This window comes from Manis javanica, chromosome 1, assembly GCF_040802235.1.
Source record: "Manis javanica isolate MJ-LG chromosome 1, MJ_LKY, whole genome shotgun sequence".
In the NCBI taxonomy this organism is placed as follows: domain Eukaryota; kingdom Metazoa; phylum Chordata; class Mammalia; order Pholidota; family Manidae; genus Manis; species Manis javanica.
This window is the reverse complement of record NC_133156.1, coordinates 59,588,263-59,606,219: the sequence shown is the minus strand read 5'-3', so window position 1 is coordinate 59,606,219 and position 17,957 is coordinate 59,588,263.

Genomic DNA, 17,957 nt, shown 5'->3' with positions numbered 1-17,957 from the left:
GTGGGGCTGACCCTTAAAGCATTCTGATGGTTCCCATGCACACTCCAAGTCTACGGTTAGGGTTAGATGTTCGGTAATCGGTATGGGTAGGAGAGTGCTACTTTTACAGTGACGTTCTGTCTCTGGTCTGAGGGTGAGGGCGAGATTGAGTGTCAGGTATATGTGGAGCGTTGGGGTTTGTCAATGTTGTCCCTGACGTGTCATGTCCAGGGACCAGAGCTAGGGGTAGGGTTAAGTGTTCACTGAGATATGTAGGCATGATACGGTTCTGTTTCCATTTAGGACTCGGTTCTGATGTGAGCTACACAGCATGATTGAATGACAGTGTTACAGTGACACCAGGGTGACGTCGATGTTCATGGTAGGAGCCGTTACCGAGATTCAGTGCGAGGCTTATTGTTCGGTGTTTGGAAACTTGTACGTGGGTGAAAGGATTTGATTCGTTTAAGCGTCCGGCTGTGATGTGAGGGTGACGGCGAGATTGCGCGCACTTTTTCGGTGATGTGTGCGTTATGTCGATTTTGACCGAGAGGTTCTGACCCAGCAGCCATGGCAAGGTTTACGGCTAGGGATTCAGTAAGGTGTCCGGATAGGATAGGTTTATGAGCACACTTCGGTGTCAGCTGTGATGTGAGGGCGACAGTGAGATTGAATGACAGTGCTACCTTGAGACACAGGTGACTTTGATATTCATGTTAGGGTCAGGTACATCATTCGGGGCTAGGGTTAGGATTCAATATGTGGGAATGTGTTCATGGGAGATACGGTTCCGCTTAGAGTCAGGAGAGGTCCCTGATGTGAGGGTGAATACAAAATTGGATCTCAGGTTTCTGCTTTGGTGGGGCTTACCTTAAAGAAATTCTGAGGAAAACGGAGCCGAGTCCTGGGCTAGAATGATGTGTAAGTGCTTTGCAATGCTTACGTTCAGGATTCCGCTACAATTACAATCTGAATCTGCCTCCAATGTGAGGGATAAGTCGACATTGAGTGCCACGTACATTGTGAACTCGGGGTGATGTCGGTGTTCACCGTGACGGTCAAGTTCATGTGCCAGGGCTACGCTCACGTTTCTGTGTGTGTAAACAGGTAACGTCAGGATTGTGCTTCGGCTACAGTGAGGTCCTGACTGTGATGTGAGATCGAGGGCGAGAGTCGGTCTCTCATTCACTATTTTGTGGGGCCTACAAGAAAGGTATTCTGATGGGTGAGGAACAGAATACAGGGCTAGGGTTAGAGTTAAGTGTTTGTTAATGCATATGGGCAGGAGAGCAGTATGATTACAGTGAGAATCTGGCTCTGATGTGAGGGTGAGGGCGACATTGAGTGACAGGTGTAGGGTGAGCTGTGGGTGTTGTCGATGTTGACTGTGAGGTATCAGTCCCAGGGGCAAGGGTACGTACGGTTAGGGTTATGTGTTCAGTAAGGTGTATGGGCTGGATAAGGTTATGTTTACATTTAGGACTCCGCTCTGATGTGAGGGAGACAGTGTGATTGAATGACAGTGTTACAGTGAGATATGTGCGACGACGATATTCATGGAAGGGGTCCGGTCCCATAGTCAGGGCTAGGGTTAGGGTTCGGTGTTTGAGAAGGTGTACCTTGGTGATAGGGTTTCGTTTCGAGTTAGGGTCCGTCTGTAATGTTAGGGTGAGTGCGATATTGGGTCTCGGGTGTACGATTTTTGTGGAGCTGACGATTAAAGCATTCTGATGGGTCCCGTGCACAGTCCAAGCCTAGGGTTAGGGTTACATGTTCTGTAAAGGGTATGGGCAGGATAGTGTTATTTCTGCAGTGAGGTGCTTTTTCTCATATGAGGGTGAGGGAGAGATTGAGTGACAGCATCGCGGTGACGTGTCGGTTGTGTCGATGCTGACCGTGAGGTTCCGATCCTGGCAACCGTGCAAGGGTTAGGGTTCAGGGTTCAGCAATGTGTACTGACAGGATGGGGTTATCAGTACATTTAGGGGTCCGCTGTGATATGAGGGCAACAGTGAGATTGAATGACACTATTTCGTTGAGACACGGGTGTCGTTGATATTCATGGTAGGCGTCTGTTCCAAGAGTCAGTGCTAGGGTTAGTGTTCGGTGCTTGGGATGGTGTACGTTGGTGATAGTGTTTCAGTTCGAGTTACGTTTCGACTGTAATGGGAGGGTGAGTGGGAGATTGGGTCTTAGGTTTATGATTTTGTGGGGCTGACCCTTAAAGAATTCTGATGGTTCCCATGCACACTCCAAGTCTACGGTTAGGATTAGATGTTCGGTAATCGGTATGGGTAGGAGAGTGCTACTTTTACATTGAGGTTCTGTCTCTGGTCTGAGGGTGAAGGCGAGATTGAGTGTCAGGTATATGTGGAGCGGTGGGGTTTGTCAATGTTGTCCCTGACGTGTCAGGTCCAGTGGCCAGAGCTAGGGGTAGGGTTAAGTGTTCAGTGAGATGTGTAGGCATGATACGGTTCTGTTTCCATTTAGGACTCGGTTCTGATGTGAGCTACACAGCATGATTGAATGACTGTGTTACAGTGACACCAGGGTGACGTCGATGTTCATGGTAGGAGCCTTTACCGAGATTCAGTGCGAGGGTTATTGTTCGGTGTTTGGAAACTTGTACGTGGGTGAAAGGATTTGATTCGTGTTAGCGTCCGGCTGTGATGTGAGGGTGACGGCGAGATTGCGCGCACTTTTTCGGTGATGTGTGCGTTATGTCGATTTTTAACGTGAGGTTCTGACCCGGCAGCCATGGCAAGGTTTACGGCTAGGGTTTCAGTAAGGTGTCCGGATAGGATAGGTTTATGAGCACACTTCGGTGTCAGCTGTGATGTGAGGGCGACAGTGAGATTGAATGATAGTGCTACCTTGAGACACAGGTGACTTTGATATTCATGTTAGGGTCAGGTACATCATTCGGGGCTAGGGTTAGGATTCAATACGTGGGAATGTGTTCATGGGAGATACGGTTCCGCTTAGAGTCAGGAGATGTCCCTGATGTGAGGGTGAATACAAAATTGGATCTCAGGTTTCTGCTTTGGTGGGGCTTACCTTAAAGGAATTCTGAGGAAAACGGAGCCGAGTCCTGGGCTAGAATGAGGTGTAAGTGCTTTGCAATGCTTACGTTCAGGATTCCGCTACAATTACAATCTGAATCTGCCTCCAATGTGAGGGATAAGTCGACATTGAGTGCCACGTACATTGTGAACTCGGGGTGATATCGGTGTTCACCGTGACGGTCAAGTTCATGTGCCAGGGCTACGCTCACGTTTCTGTGTGTGTAAACAGGTAACGTCAGGATTGTGCTTCGGCTACAGTAAGGTCCTGACTGTGATGTGAGATCGATGACGAGAGTCGGTTCTCATTCACTATTTTGTGGGGCCTACAAGAAAGGTATTCTGATGGGTGAGGAACAGAATACAGGGCTAGGGTTAGAGTTAAGTGTTTGTTAATGCATATGGGCAGGAGAGCAGTATGATTACAGTGAGAATCTGGCTCTGATGTGAGGGTGAGGGCGACATTGAGTGACAGGTGTAGGGTGAGCTGTGGGTGTTGTCGATGTTGACTGTGAGGTATCAGTCCCAGGGGCAAGGGTACGTACGGTTAGGGTTATGGGTTCAGTAAGGTGTATGGGCTGGATAAGGTTATGTTTACATTTAGGACTCCGCTCTGATGTGAGGGAGACAGTGTGATTGAATGACAGTGTTACAGTGAGATATGTGCGACGACGATATTCATGGAAGGGGTCCGGTCCCATAGTCAGGGCTAGGGTTAGGGTTCGGTGTTTGAGAAGGTGTACCTTGGTGATAGGGTTTCGTTTCGAGTTAGGGTCCGTCTGTAATTTTAGGGTGAGTGCGATATTGGGTCTCGGGTGTACGATTTTTGTGGAGCTGACGATTAAAGCATTCTGATGGGTCCCGTGCACAGTCCAAGCCTAGGGTTAGGGTTACATGTTCTGTAAAGGGTATGGGCAGGATAGTGTTATTTCTGCAGTGAGGTGCTTTTTCTGATATGAGGGTGAGGGAGAGATTGAGTGACAGCATCGCGGTGACGTGTCGGTTGTGTCGATGCTGACCGTGAGGTTCCGATCCTGGCAACCGTGCAAGGGTTAGGGTTCAGGGTTCAGCAATGTGTAGTGACAGGATGGGGTTATCAGTACATTTAGGGGTCCGCTGAGATATGAGGGCAACAGTGAGATTGAATGACACTATTTCGTTGAGACACGGGTGACGTTGATATTCATGGTAGGTGTCTGTTCCAAGAGTCAGGGCTAGGGTTAGTGTTCGGTGCTTGGGATGGTGTACGTTGGTGATAGTGTTTCAGTTCGAGTTACGTTTCGACTGTAATGGGAGGGTGAGTGGGAGATTGGGTCTTAGGTTTATGATTTTGTGGGGCTGACCCTTAAAGCATTCTGATGGTTCCCATGCACACTCCAAGTCTACGGTTAGGGTTAGATGTTCGGTAATCGGTATGGGTAGGAGAGTGCTACTTTTACAGTGAGGTTCTGTCTCTGGTCTGAGGGTGAGGGCGAGATTGAGTGTCAGGTATATGTGGAGCGGTGGGGTTTGTCAATGTTGTCCCTGACGTGTCAGGTCCAGGGGCCAGTGCTAGGGGTAGGGTTAAGTGTTCAGTGAGATGTGTGGGCATGATACGGTTCTGTTTCCATTTAGGACTCGGTTCTGATGTGAGCTACACAGCATGATTGAATGACAGTGTTACAGTGACACCAGGGTGACGTCGATGTTCATGGTAGGATCCTTTACCGAGATTCAGTGCGAGGGTTATTGTTCGGTGTTTGGAAAGTTGTACGTGTGTGAAAGGATTTGATTCGTGTTAGCGTCCGGCTGTGATGTGAGGGTGACGGCGAGATTGCGCGCACTTTTTCGGTGATGTGTGCGTTATGTCGATTTTGACCGTGAGGTTCTGACCCAGCAGCCATGGCAAGGTTTACGGCTAGGGATTCAGTAAGGTGTCCGGATAGGATAGGTTTATGAGCACACTTCGGTGTCAGCTGTGATGTGAGGGCGACAGTGAGATTGAATGACAGTGCTACCTTGAGACACAGGTGACTTTGATATTCATGTTAGGGTCAGGTACATCATTCGGGGCTAGGGTTAGGATTCAATATGTGGGAATGTGTTCATGGGAGATACGGTTCCGCTTAGAGTGAGGAGAGGTCCCTGATGTGAGGGTGAATACAAAATTGGATCTCAGGTTTCTGCTTTGGTGGGGCTTACCTTAAAGGAATTCTGAGGAAAACGGAGCCGAGTCCTGGGCTAGAATGAGGTGTAAGTTCTTTGCAATGCTTACGTTCAGGATACCGCTACAATTACAATCTGAATCTGCCTCCAATGTGAGGGATAAGTCGACATTGAGTGCTACGTACATTGTGAACTCGGGGTGATGTCGGTGTTCACCGTGACGGTCAAGTTCATGTGCCAGGGCTACGCTCACGTTTCTGTGTGTGTAAACAGGTAACGTCAGGATTGTGCTTCGGCTATAGTGAGGTCCTGACTGTGATGTGAGATCGAGGGCGAGAGTCGGTCTCTCATTCACTATTTTGTGGGGCCTACGAGAAAGGTATTCTGATGGGTGAGGAACAGAATACAGGGCTAGGGTTAGAGTTAAGTGTTTGTTAATGCATATGGGCAGGAGAGCAGTATGATTACAGTGAGAATCTGGCTCTGATGTGAGGGTGAGGGCGACATTGAGTGACAGGTGTAGGGTGAGCTGTGGGTGTTGTCGATGTTGACTGTGAGGTATCAGTCCCAGGGGCAAGGGTACGTACGGTTAGGGTTATGGGTTCAGTAAGGTGTATGGGCTGGATAAGGTTATGTTTACATTTAGGACTCCGCTCTGATGTGAGGGAGACAGTGTGATTGAATGACAGTGTTACAGTGAGATATGTGCGACGACGATATTCATGGAAGGGGTCCGGTACCATAATCAGGGCTAGGGTTTGGGTTCGGTGTTTGAGAAGGTGTACCTTGGTGATAGGGTTTCGTTTCGAGTTAGGGTCCGTCTGTAATGTTAGGGTGAGTGCGATATTGGGTCTCAGGTGTACGATTTTTGTGGAGCTGACGATTAAAGCATTCTGATGGGTCCCGTGCACAGTCCAAGCCTAGGGTTAGGGTTACATGTTCTGTAAAGGGTATGGGCAGTATAGTGTTACTTCTGCAGTGAGGTGCTTTTTCTGATATGAGGGTGAGGGAGAGATTGAGTGACAGCATCGCGGTGACGTGTCGGTTGTGTCGATGCTGACCGTGAGGTTCCGATCCTGGCAACCGTGCAAGGGTTAGGGTTCAGTGTTCAGCAATGTGTACTGACAGGATGGGGTTATCAGTACATTTAGGGGTCGGCTGAGATATGAGGGCAACAGTGAGATTGAATGACAGTATTACGTTGAGACACGGGTGACGTTGATATTCATGGTAGGCGTCTGTTCCAAGAGTCAGGGCTAGGGTTAGTGTTCGGTGCTTGGGATGGTGTACTTTGGTGATAGTGTTTCAGTTCGAGTTACGTTTCGACTGTAATGGGAGGGTGAGTGGGAGATTGGGTCTTAGGTTTATGATTTTGTGGGGCTGACCCTTAAAGCATTCTGATGGTTCCCATGCACACTCCAAGTCTACTGTTAGGGTTAGATGTTCGGTAATCGGTATGGGTAGGAGAGTGCTACTTTTACAGTGAGGTTCTGTCTCTGGTCTGAGGGTGAGGGCGAGATTGAGTGTCAGGTATATGTGGAGCGGTGGGGTTTGTCAATGTTGTCCCTGACGTGTCAGGTCCAGGGGCCAGAGCTAGGGGTAGGGTTAACTGTTCAGTGAGATGTGTAGGCATGATACGGTTCTGTTTCCATTTAGGACTCGGTTCTGATGTGAGCTACACAGCATGATTGAATGACAGTGTTACAGTGACACCAGGGTTACGTCGATGTTCATGGTAGGAGCCGTTACCGAGATTCAGTGCGAGGGTTATTGTTCGGTGTTTGGAAACTTGTACGTGGGTGAAAGGATTTGATTCGTGTTAGCGTCCGGCTGTGATGTGAGGGTGACGGCGAGATTGCACGCACTTTTTCGGTGATGTGTGCGTTATGTCGATTTTGACCGTGAAGTTCTGACCCGGCAGCCATGGCAAGGTTTACGGCTAGGGTTTCAGTAAGGTGTCCTGATAGGATAGGTTTATGAGCACACTTCGGTGTCAGCTGTGATGTGAGGGCGACAGTGAGATTGAATGACAGTGCTACCTTGAGACACAGGTGACTTTGATTTTCATGTTAGGGTCAGGTACATCATTCGTTGCTAGGGTTAGGATTCAATATGTGGGAATGTGCTCATGGGAGATACGGTTACGCTTAGAGTTAGGAGAGGTCCCTGATATGAGGGTGAATACAAAATTGGATCTCAGGTTTCTGCTTTGGTAGGGCTTACCTTATAGGAATTCTGAGGAAAACGGCGCCATGTCCTGGGCTAGAATGAGGTGTAAGTGCTTTGTAATGCTTACGTTCAGGATACCGCTACAATTACAATCTGAATCTGCCTCCAATGTGAGGGATACGTCGACATTGAGTGCCACGTACATTGTGAACTCGGGGTGATGTCGGTGTTCACCGTGACGGTCAAGTTCATGTGCCAGGGCTACGCTTACGTTTCTGTGTTTGTAAACAGGTAACGTCAGGATTGTGCTTCGGCTACAGTGAGGTTCTGACTGTGATGTGAGATCGAGGGCGAGAGTCTGTCTCTCATTCACTATTTTTTGGGGCCTACAAGAAAGGTATTCTGATGGGTGAGGAACAGAATACAGGGCTAGGGTTAGAGTTAAGTGTTTGTTAATGCATATGGGCAGGAGAGCAGTATGATTACAGTGAGAATCTGGCTCTGATGTGAGGGTGAGGGCGACATTGAGTGACAGGTGTAGGGTGAGCTGTGGGTGTTGTCGATGTTGACTGTGAGGTATCAGTCCCAGGGGCAGGGGTACGTACGGTTAGGGTTATGGGTTCAGTAAGGTGTATGGGCTGGATAAGGTTATGTTTACATTTAGGACTCCGCTCTGATGTGAGGGAGACAGTGTGATTGAATGACAGTGCTACACTGAGATATGTGCGACGACGATATTCATGGAAGGGGTCCGGTCCCATAGTCAGGGCTAGGGTTAGGGTTCGGTGTTTGAGAAGGTGTACCTTGGTGATAGGGTTTCGTTTCGAGTTAGGGTCCGTCTGTAATGTTAGGGTGAGTGCGATATTGGGTCTCGGGTGTACGATTTTTGTGGAGCTGACGATTAAAGCATTCTGATGGGTCCCGTGCACAGTCCAAGCCTAGGGTTAGGGTTACATGTTCTGTAAAGGGTATGGGCAGGATAGTGTTATTTCTGCAGTGAGGTGCTTTTTCTGATATGAGGGTGAGGGAGAGATTGAGTGACAGCATCGCGGTGACGTGTCGGTTGTGTCGATGCTGACCGTGAGGTTCCGATCCTGGCAACCGTGCAAGGGTTAGGGTTCAGGGTTCAGCAATGTGTACTGACAGAATGGGGTTATCAGTACATTTAGGGGTCGGCTGAGATATGAGGGCAACAGTGAGATTGAATGACACTATTACGTTGAGACACGGGTGACGTTGATATTCATGGTGGGCGTCTGTTCCAAGAGTCAGGGCTAGGGTTAGTGTTCGGTGTTTGGGATGGTGTACGTTGGTGATAGTGTTTCAGTTCGAGTTATGTTTCGACTGTAATGGGAGGGTGAGTGTGAGATTGGGTCTTTGGTTTATGATTTTGTGGGGCTGACCCTTAAAGCATTCTGATGGTTCCCATGCACACTCCAAGTCTACGCTTAGGGTTAGATGTTTGGTAATCGGTATGGGTAGGAGAGTGCTACTTTTACAGTGAGGTTCTGTCTCTGGTCTGAGGGTAAGGGCGAGATTGAGTGTCAGGTATATGTGGAGCGGTGGGGTTTGTCAATGTTGTCCCTGACGTGTCAGGTTCAGGGGCCAGAACTAGGGGTAGGGTTAAGTGTTCAGTGAGATGTGTAGGCATGATACGGTTCTGTTTCCATTTAGGACTCGGTTCTGATGTGAGCTACACAGCATGATTGAATGACAGTGTTACAGTGACACCAGGGTGACGTCGATGTTCATTGTAGGAGCCTTTACCGAGATTCAGTGCGAGGGTTATTGTTCGGTGTTTGGAAAGTTGTACGTGGGTGAAAGGATTTGATTCGTGTAAGCGTCCGGCTGTGATGTGAGGGTGACGGCGAGATTGCGCGCACTTTTTCGGTGATGTGTGCGTTATGTCGATTTTGACCGAGAGGTTCTGACCCAGCAGCCATGGCAAGGTTTACGGCTAGGGATTCAGTAAGGTGTCCGGATAGGATAGGTTTATGAGCACACTTCGGTGTCAGCTGTGATGTGAGGGCGACAGTGAGATTGAATGACAGTGCTACCTTGAGACACAGGTGACTTTGATATTCATGTTAGGGTCAGGTACATCATTCGGGGCTAGGGTTAGGATTCAATATGTGGGAATGTGTTCATGGGAGATACGGTTCCGCTTAGAGTCAGGAGAGGTCCCTGATGTGAGGGTGAATACAAAATTGGATCTCAGGTTTCTGCTTTGGTGGGGCTTACCTTAAAGAAATTCTGAGGAAAACGGAGCCGAGTCCTGGACTAGAATGATGTGTAAGTGCTTTGCAATGCTTACGTTCAGGATTCCGCTACAATTACAATCTGAATCTGCCTCCAATGTGAGGGATAAGTCGACATTGAGTGCCACGTACATTGTGAACTCGGGGTGATGTCGGTGTTCACCGTGACGGTCAAGTTCATGTGCCAGGGCTACGCTCACGTTTCTGTGTGTGTAAACAGGTAACGTCAGGATTGTGCTTCGGCTACAGTGAGGTCCTGACTGTGATGTGAGATCGAGGGCGAGAGTCGGTCTCTCATTCACTATTTTGTGGGGCCTACAAGAAAGGTATTCTGATGGGTGAGGAACAGAATACAGGGCTAGGGTTAGAGTTAAGTGTTTGTTAATGCATATGGGCAGGAGAGCAGTATGATTACAGTGAGAATCTGGCTCTGATGTGAGGGTGAGGGCGACATTGAGTGACAGGTGTAGGGTGAGCTGTGGGTGTTGTCGATGTTGACTGTGAGGTATCAGTCCCAGGGGCAAGGGTACGTACGGTTAGGGTTATGTGTTCAGTAAGGTGTATGGGCTGGATAAGGTTATGTTTACATTTAGGACTCCGCTCTGATGTGAGGGAGACAGTGTGATTGAATGACAGTGTTACAGTGAGATATGTGCGACGACGATATTCATGGAAGGGGTCCGGTCCCATAGTCAGGGCTAGGGTTAGGGTTCGGTGTTTGAGAAGGTGTACCTTGGTGATAGGGTTTCGTTTCGAGTTAGGGTCCGTCTGTAATGTTAGGGTGAGTGCGATATTGGGTCTCGGGTGTACGATTTTTGTGGAGCTGACGATTAAAGCATTCTGATGGGTCCCGTGCACAGTCCAAGCCTAGGGTTAGGGTTACATGTTCTGTAAAGGGTATGGGCAGGATAGTGTTATTTCTGCAGTGAGGTGCTTTTTCTCATATGAGGGTGAGGGAGAGATTGAGTGACAGCATCGCGGTGACGTGTCGGTTGTGTCGATGCTGACCGTGAGGTTCCGATCCTGGCAACCGTGCAAGGGTTAGGGTTCAGGGTTCAGCAATGTGTACTGACAGGATGGGGTTATCAGTACATTTAGGGGTCCGCTGTGATATGAGGGCAACAGTGAGATTGAATGACACTATTTCGTTGAGACACGGGTGTCGTTGATATTCATGGTAGGCGTCTGTTCCAAGAGTCAGTGCTAGGGTTAGTGTTCGGTGCTTGGGATGGTGTACGTTGGTGATAGTGTTTCAGTTCGAGTTACGTTTCGACTGTAATGGGAGGGTGAGTGGGAGATTGGGTCTTAGGTTTATGATTTTGTGGGGCTGACCCTTAAAGCATTCTGATGGTTCCCATGCACACTCCAAGTCTACGGTTAGGATTAGATGTTCGGTAATCGGTATGGGTAGGAGAGTGCTACTTTTACATTGAGGTTCTGTCTCTGGTCTGAGGGTGAAGGCGAGATTGAGTGTCAGGTATATGTGGAGCGGTGGGGTTTGTCAATGTTGTCCCTGACGTGTCAGGTCCAGTGGCCAGAGCTAGGGGTAGGGTTAAGTGTTCAGTGAGATGTGTAGGCATGATACGGTTCTGTTTCCATTTAGGACTCGGTTCTGATGTGAGCTACACAGCATGATTGAATGACAGTGTTACAGTGACACCAGGGTGACGTCGATGTTCATGGTAGGAGCCTTTACCGAGATTCAGTGCGAGGGTTATTGTTCGGTGTTTGGAAACTTGTACGTGGGTGAAAGGATTTGATTCGTGTTAGCGTCCGGCTGTGATGTGAGGGTGACGGCGAGATTGCGCGCACTTTTTCGGTGATGTGTGCGTTATGTCGATTTTTAACGTGAGGTTCTGACCCGGCAGCCATGGCAAGGTTTACGGCTAGGGTTTCAGTAAGGTGTCCGGATAGGATAGGTTTATGAGCACACTTCGGTGTCAGCTGTGATGTGAGGGCGACAGTGAGATTGAATGATAGTGCTACCTTGAGACACAGGTGACTTTGATATTCATGTTAGGGTCAGGTACATCATTCGGGGCTAGGGTTAGGATTCAATACGTGGGAATGTGTTCATGGGAGATACGGTTCCGCTTAGAGTCAGGAGATGTCCCTGATGTGAGGGTGAATACAAAATTGGATCTCAGGTTTCTGCTTTGGTGGGGCTTACCTTAAAGGAATTCTGAGGAAAACGGAGCCGAGTCCTGGGCTAGAATGAGGTGTAAGTGCTTTGCAATGCTTACGTTCAGGATTCCGCTACAATTACAATCTGAATCTGCCTCCAATGTGAGGGATAAGTCGACATTGAGTGCCACGTACATTGTGAACTCGGGGTGATATCGGTGTTCACCGTGACGGTCAAGTTCATGTGCCAGGGCTACGCTCACGTTTCTGTGTGTGTAAACAGGTAACGTCAGGATTGTGCTTCGGCTACAGTAAGGTCCTGACTGTGATGTGAGATCGATGACGAGAGTCGGTTCTCATTCACTATTTTGTGGGGCCTACAAGAAAGGTATTCTGATGGGTGAGGAACAGAATACAGGGCTAGGGTTAGAGTTAAGTGTTTGTTAATGCATATGGGCAGGAGAGCAGTATGATTACAGTGAGAATCTGGCTCTGATGTGAGGGTGAGGGCGACATTGAGTGACAGGTGTAGGGTGAGCTGTGGGTGTTGTCGATGTTGACTGTGAGGTATCAGTCCCAGGGGCAAGGGTACGTACGGTTAGGGTTATGGGTTCAGTAAGGTGTATGGGCTGGATAAGGTTATGTTTACATTTAGGACTCCGCTCTGATGTGAGGGAGACAGTGTGATTGAATGACAGTGTTACAGTGAGATATGTGCGACGACGATATTCATGGAAGGGGTCCGGTCCCATAGTCAGGGCTAGGGTTAGGGTTCGGTGTTTGAGAAGGTGTACCTTGGTGATAGGGTTTCGTTTCGAGTTAGGGTCCGTCTGTAATTTTAGGGTGAGTGCGATATTGGGTCTCGGGTGTACGATTTTTGTGGAGCTGACGATTAAAGCATTCTGATGGGTCCCGTGCACAGTCCAAGCCTAGGGTTAGGGTTACATGTTCTGTAAAGGGTATGGGCAGGATAGTGTTATTTCTGCAGTGAGGTGCTTTTTCTGATATGAGGGTGAGGGAGAGATTGAGTGACAGCATCGCAGTGACGTGTCGGTTGTGTCGATGCTGACCGTGAGGTTCCGATCCTGGCAACCGTGCAAGGGTTAGGGTTCAGGGTTCAGCAATGTGTAGTGACAGGATGGGGTTATCAGTACATTTAGGGGTCCGCTGAGATATGAGGGCAACAGTGAGATTGAATGACACTATTTCGTTGAGACACGGGTGACGTTGATATTCATGGTAGGTGTCTGTTCCAAGAGTCAGGGCTAGGGTTAGTGTTCGGTGCTTGGGATGGTGTACGTTGGTGATAGTGTTTCAGTTCGAGTTACGTTTCGACTGTAATGGGAGGGTGAGTGGGAGATTGGGTCTTAGGTTTATGATTTTGTGGGGCTGACCCTTAAAGCATTCTGATGGTTCCCATGCACACTCCAAGTCTACGGTTAGGGTTAGATGTTCGGTAATCGGTATGGGTAGGAGAGTGCTACTTTTACAGTGAGGTTCTGTCTCTGGTCTGAGGGTGAGGGCGAGATTGAGTGTCAGGTATATGTGGAGCGGTGGGGTTTGTCAATGTTGTCCCTGACGTGTCAGGTCCAGGGGCCAGTGCTAGGGGTAGGGTTAAGTGTTCAGTGAGATGTGTGGGCATGATACGGTTCTGTTTCCATTTAGGACTCGGTTCTGATGTGAGCTACACAGCATGATTGAATGACAGTGTTACAGTGACACCAGGGTGACGTCGATGTTCATGGTAGGATCCTTTACCGAGATTCAGTGCGAGGGTTATTGTTCGGTGTTTGGAAAGTTGTACGTGTGTGAAAGGATTTGATTCGTGTTAGCGTCCGGCTGTGATGTGAGGGTGACGGCGAGATTGCGCGCACTTTTTCGGTGATGTGTGCGTTATGTCGATTTTGACCGTGAGGTTCTGACCCAGCAGCCATGGCAAGGTTTACGGCTAGGGATTCAGTAAGGTGTCCGGATAGGATAGGTTTATGAGCACACTTCGGTGTCAGCTGTGATGTGAGGGCGACAGTGAGATTGAATGACAGTGCTACCTTGAGACACAGGTGACTTTGATATTCATGTTAGGGTCAGGTACATCATTCGGGGCTAGGGTTAGGATTCAATATGTGGGAATGTGTTCATGGGAGATACGGTTCCGCTTAGAGTGAGGAGAGGTCCCTGATGTGAGGGTGAATACAAAATTGGATCTCAGGTTTCTGCTTTGGTGGGGCTTACCTTAAAGGAATTCTGAGGAAAACGGAGCCGAGTCCTGGGCTAGAATGAGGTGTAAGTTCTTTGCAATGCTTACGTTCAGGATACCGCTACAATTACAATCTGAATCTGCCTCCAATGTGAGGGATAAGTCGACATTGAGTGCTACGTACATTGTGAACTCGGGGTGATGTCGGTGTTCACCGTGACGGTCAAGTTCATGTGCCAGGGCTACGCTCACGTTTCTGTGTGTGTAAACAGGTAACGTCAGGATTGTGCTTCGGCTATAGTGAGGTCCTGACTGTGATGTGAGATCGAGGGCGAGAGTCGGTCTCTCATTCACTATTTTGTGGGGCCTACGAGAAAGGTATTCTGATGGGTGAGGAACAGAATACAGGGCTAGGGTTAGAGTTAAGTGTTTGTTAATGCATATGGGCAGGAGAGCAGTATGATTACAGTGAGAATCTGGCTCTGATGTGAGGGTGAGGGCGACATTGAGTGACAGGTGTAGGGTGAGCTGTGGGTGTTGTCGATGTTGACTGTGAGGTATCAGTCCCAGGGGCAAGGGTACGTACGGTTAGGGTTATGGGTTCAGTAAGGTGTATGGGCTGTATAAGGTTATGTTTACATTTAGGACTCCGCTCTGATGTGAGGGAGACAGTGTGATTGAATGACAGTGTTACAGTGAGATATGTGCGACGACGATATTCATGGAAGGGGTCCGGTCCCATAATCAGGGCTAGGGTTTGGGTTCGGTGTTTGAGAAGGTGTACCTTGGTGATAGGGTTTCGTTTCGAGTTAGGGTCCGTCTGTAATGTTAGGGTGAGTGCGATATTGGGTCTCAGGTGTACGATTTTTGTGGAGCTGACGATTAAAGCATTCTGATGGGTCCCGTGCACAGTCCAAGCCTAGGGTTAGGGTTACTTGTTCTGTAAAGGGTATGGGCAGTATAGTGTTACTTCTGCAGTGAGGTGCTTTTTCTGATATGAGGGTGAGGGAGAGATTGAGTGACAGCATCGCGGTGACGTGTCGGTTGTGTCGATGCTGACCGTGAGGTTCCGATCCTGGCAACCGTGCAAGGGTTAGGGTTCAGGGTTCAGCAATGTGTACTGACAGGATGGGGTTATCAGTACATTTAGGGGTCGGCTGAGATATGAGGGCAACAGTGAGATTGAATGACAGTATTACGTTGAGACACGGGTGACGTTGATATTCATGGTAGGCGTCTGTTCCAAGAGTCAGGGCTAGGGTTAGTGTTCGGTGCTTGGGATGGTGTACTTTGGTGATAGTGTTTCAGTTCGAGTTACGTTTCGACTGTAATGGGAGGGTGAGTGGGAGATTGGGTCTTAGGTTTATGATTTTGTGGGGCTGACCCTTAAAGCATTCTGATGGTTCCCATGCACACTCCAAGTCTACTGTTAGGGTTAGATGTTCGGTAATCGGTATGGGTAGGAGAGTGCTACTTTTACAGTGAGGTTCTGTCTCTGGTCTGAGGGTGAGGGCGAGATTGAGTGTCAGGTATATGTGGAGCGGTGGGGTTTGTCAATGTTGTCCCTGACGTGTCAGGTCCAGGGGCCAGAGCTAGGGGTAGGGTTAACTGTTCAGTGAGATGTGTAGGCATGATACGGTTCTGTTTCCATTTAGGACTCGGTTCTGATGTGAGCTACACAGCATGATTGAATGACAGTGTTACAGTGACACCAGGGTTACGTCGATGTTCATGGTAGGAGCCGTTACCGAGATTCAGTGCGAGGGTTATTGTTCGGTGTTTGGAAACTTGTACGTGGGTGAAAGGATTTGATTCGTGTTAGCGTCCGGCTGTGATGTGAGGGTGACGGCGAGATTGCACGCACTTTTTCGGTGATGTGTGCGTTATGTCGATTTTGACCGTGAGGTTCTGACCCGGCAGCCATGGCAAGGTTTACGGCTAGGGTTTCAGTAAGGTGTCCTGATAGGATAGGTTTATGAGCACACTTCGGTGTCAGCTGTGATGTGAGGGCGACAGTGAGATTGAATGACAGTGCTACCTTGAGACACAGGTGACTTTGATTTTCATGTTAGGGTCAGGTACATCATTCGTTGCTAGGGTTAGGATTCAATATGTGGGAATGTGCTCATGGGAGATACGGTTACGCTTAGAGTTAGGAGAGGTCCCTGATATGAGGGTGAATACAAAATTGGATCTCAGGTTTCTGCTTTGGTAGGGCTTACCTTATAGGAATTCTGAGGAAAACGGCGCCATGTCCTGGGCTAGAATGAGGTGTAAGTGCTTTGTAATGCTTACGTTCAGGATACCGCTACAATTACAATCTGAATCTGCCTCCAATGTGAGGGATACGTCGACATTGAGTGCCACGTACATTGTGAACTCGGGGTGATGTCGGTGTTCACCGTGACGGTCAAGTTCATGTGCCAGGGCTACGCTTACGTTTCTGTGTTTGTAAACAGGTAACGTCAGGATTGTGCTTCGGCTACAGTGAGGTTCTGACTGTGATGTGAGATCGAGGGCGAGAGTCTGTCTCTCATTCACTATTTTTTGGGGCCTACAAGAAAGGTATTCTGATGGGTGAGGAACAGAATACAGGGCTAGGGTTAGAGTTAAGTGTTTGTTAATGCATATGGGCAGGAGAGCAGTATGATTACAGTGAGAATCTGGCTCTGATGTGAGGGTGAGGGCGACATTGAGTGACAGGTGTAGGGTGAGCTGTGGGTGTTGTCGATGTTGACTGTGAGGTATCAGTCCCAGGGGCAGGGGTACGTACGGTTAGGGTTATGGGTTCAGTAAGGTGTATGGGCTGGATAAGGTTATGTTTACATTTAGGACTCCGCTCTGATGTGAGGGAGACAGTGTGATTGAATGACAGTGCTACACTGAGATATGTGCGACGACGATATTCATGGAAGGGGTCCGGTCCCATAGTCAGGGCTAGGGTTAGGGTTCGGTGTTTGAGAAGGTGTACCTTGGTGATAGGGTTTCGTTTCGAGTTAGGGTCCGTCTGTAATGTTAGGGTGAGTGCGATATTGGGTCTCGGGTGTACGATTTTTGTGGAGCTGACGATTAAAGCATTCTGATGGGTCCCGTGCACAGTCCAAGCCTAGGGTTAGGGTTACATGTTCTGTAAAGGGTATGGGCAGGATAGTGTTATTTCTGCAGTGAGGTGCTTTATCTGATATGAGGGTGAGGGAGAGATTGAGTGACAGCATCGCGGTGACGTGTCGGTTGTGTCGATGCTGACCGTGAGGTTCCGATCCTGGCAACCGTGCAAGGGTTAGGGTTCAGGGTTCAGCAATGTGTACTGACAGAATGGGGTTATCAGTACATTTAGGGGTCGGCTGAGATATGAGGGCAACAGTGAGATTGAATGACACTATTACGTTGAGACACGGGTGACGTTGATATTCATGGTGGGCGTCTGTTCCAAGAGTCAGGGCTAGGGTTAGTGTTCGGTGTTTGGGATGGTGTACGTTGGTGATAGTGTTTCAGTTCGAGTTATGTTTCGACTGTAATGGGAGGGTGAGTGTGAGATTGGGTCTTTGGTTTATGATTTTGTGGGGCTGACCCTTAAAGCATTCTGATGGTTCCCATGCACACTCCAAGTCTACGCTTAGGGTTAGATGTTTGGTAATCGGTATGGGTAGGAGAGTGCTACTTTTACAGTGAGGTTCTGTCTCTGGTCTGAGGGTAAGGGCGAGATTGAGTGTCAGGTATATGTGGAGCGGTGGGGTTTGTCAATGTTGTCCCTGACGTGTCAGGTTCAGGGGCCAGAACTAGGGGTAGGGTTAAGTGTTCAGTGAGATGTGTAGGCATGATACGGTTCTGTTTCCATTTAGGACTCGGTTCTGATGTGAGCTACACAGCATGATTGAATGACAGTGTTACAGTGACACCAGGGTGACGTCGATGTTCATTGTAGGAGCCTTTACCGAGATTCAGTGCGAGGGTTATTGTTCGGTGTTTGGAAAGTTGTACGTGGGTGAAAGGATTTGATTCGTGTTAGCGTCCGGCTGAGAT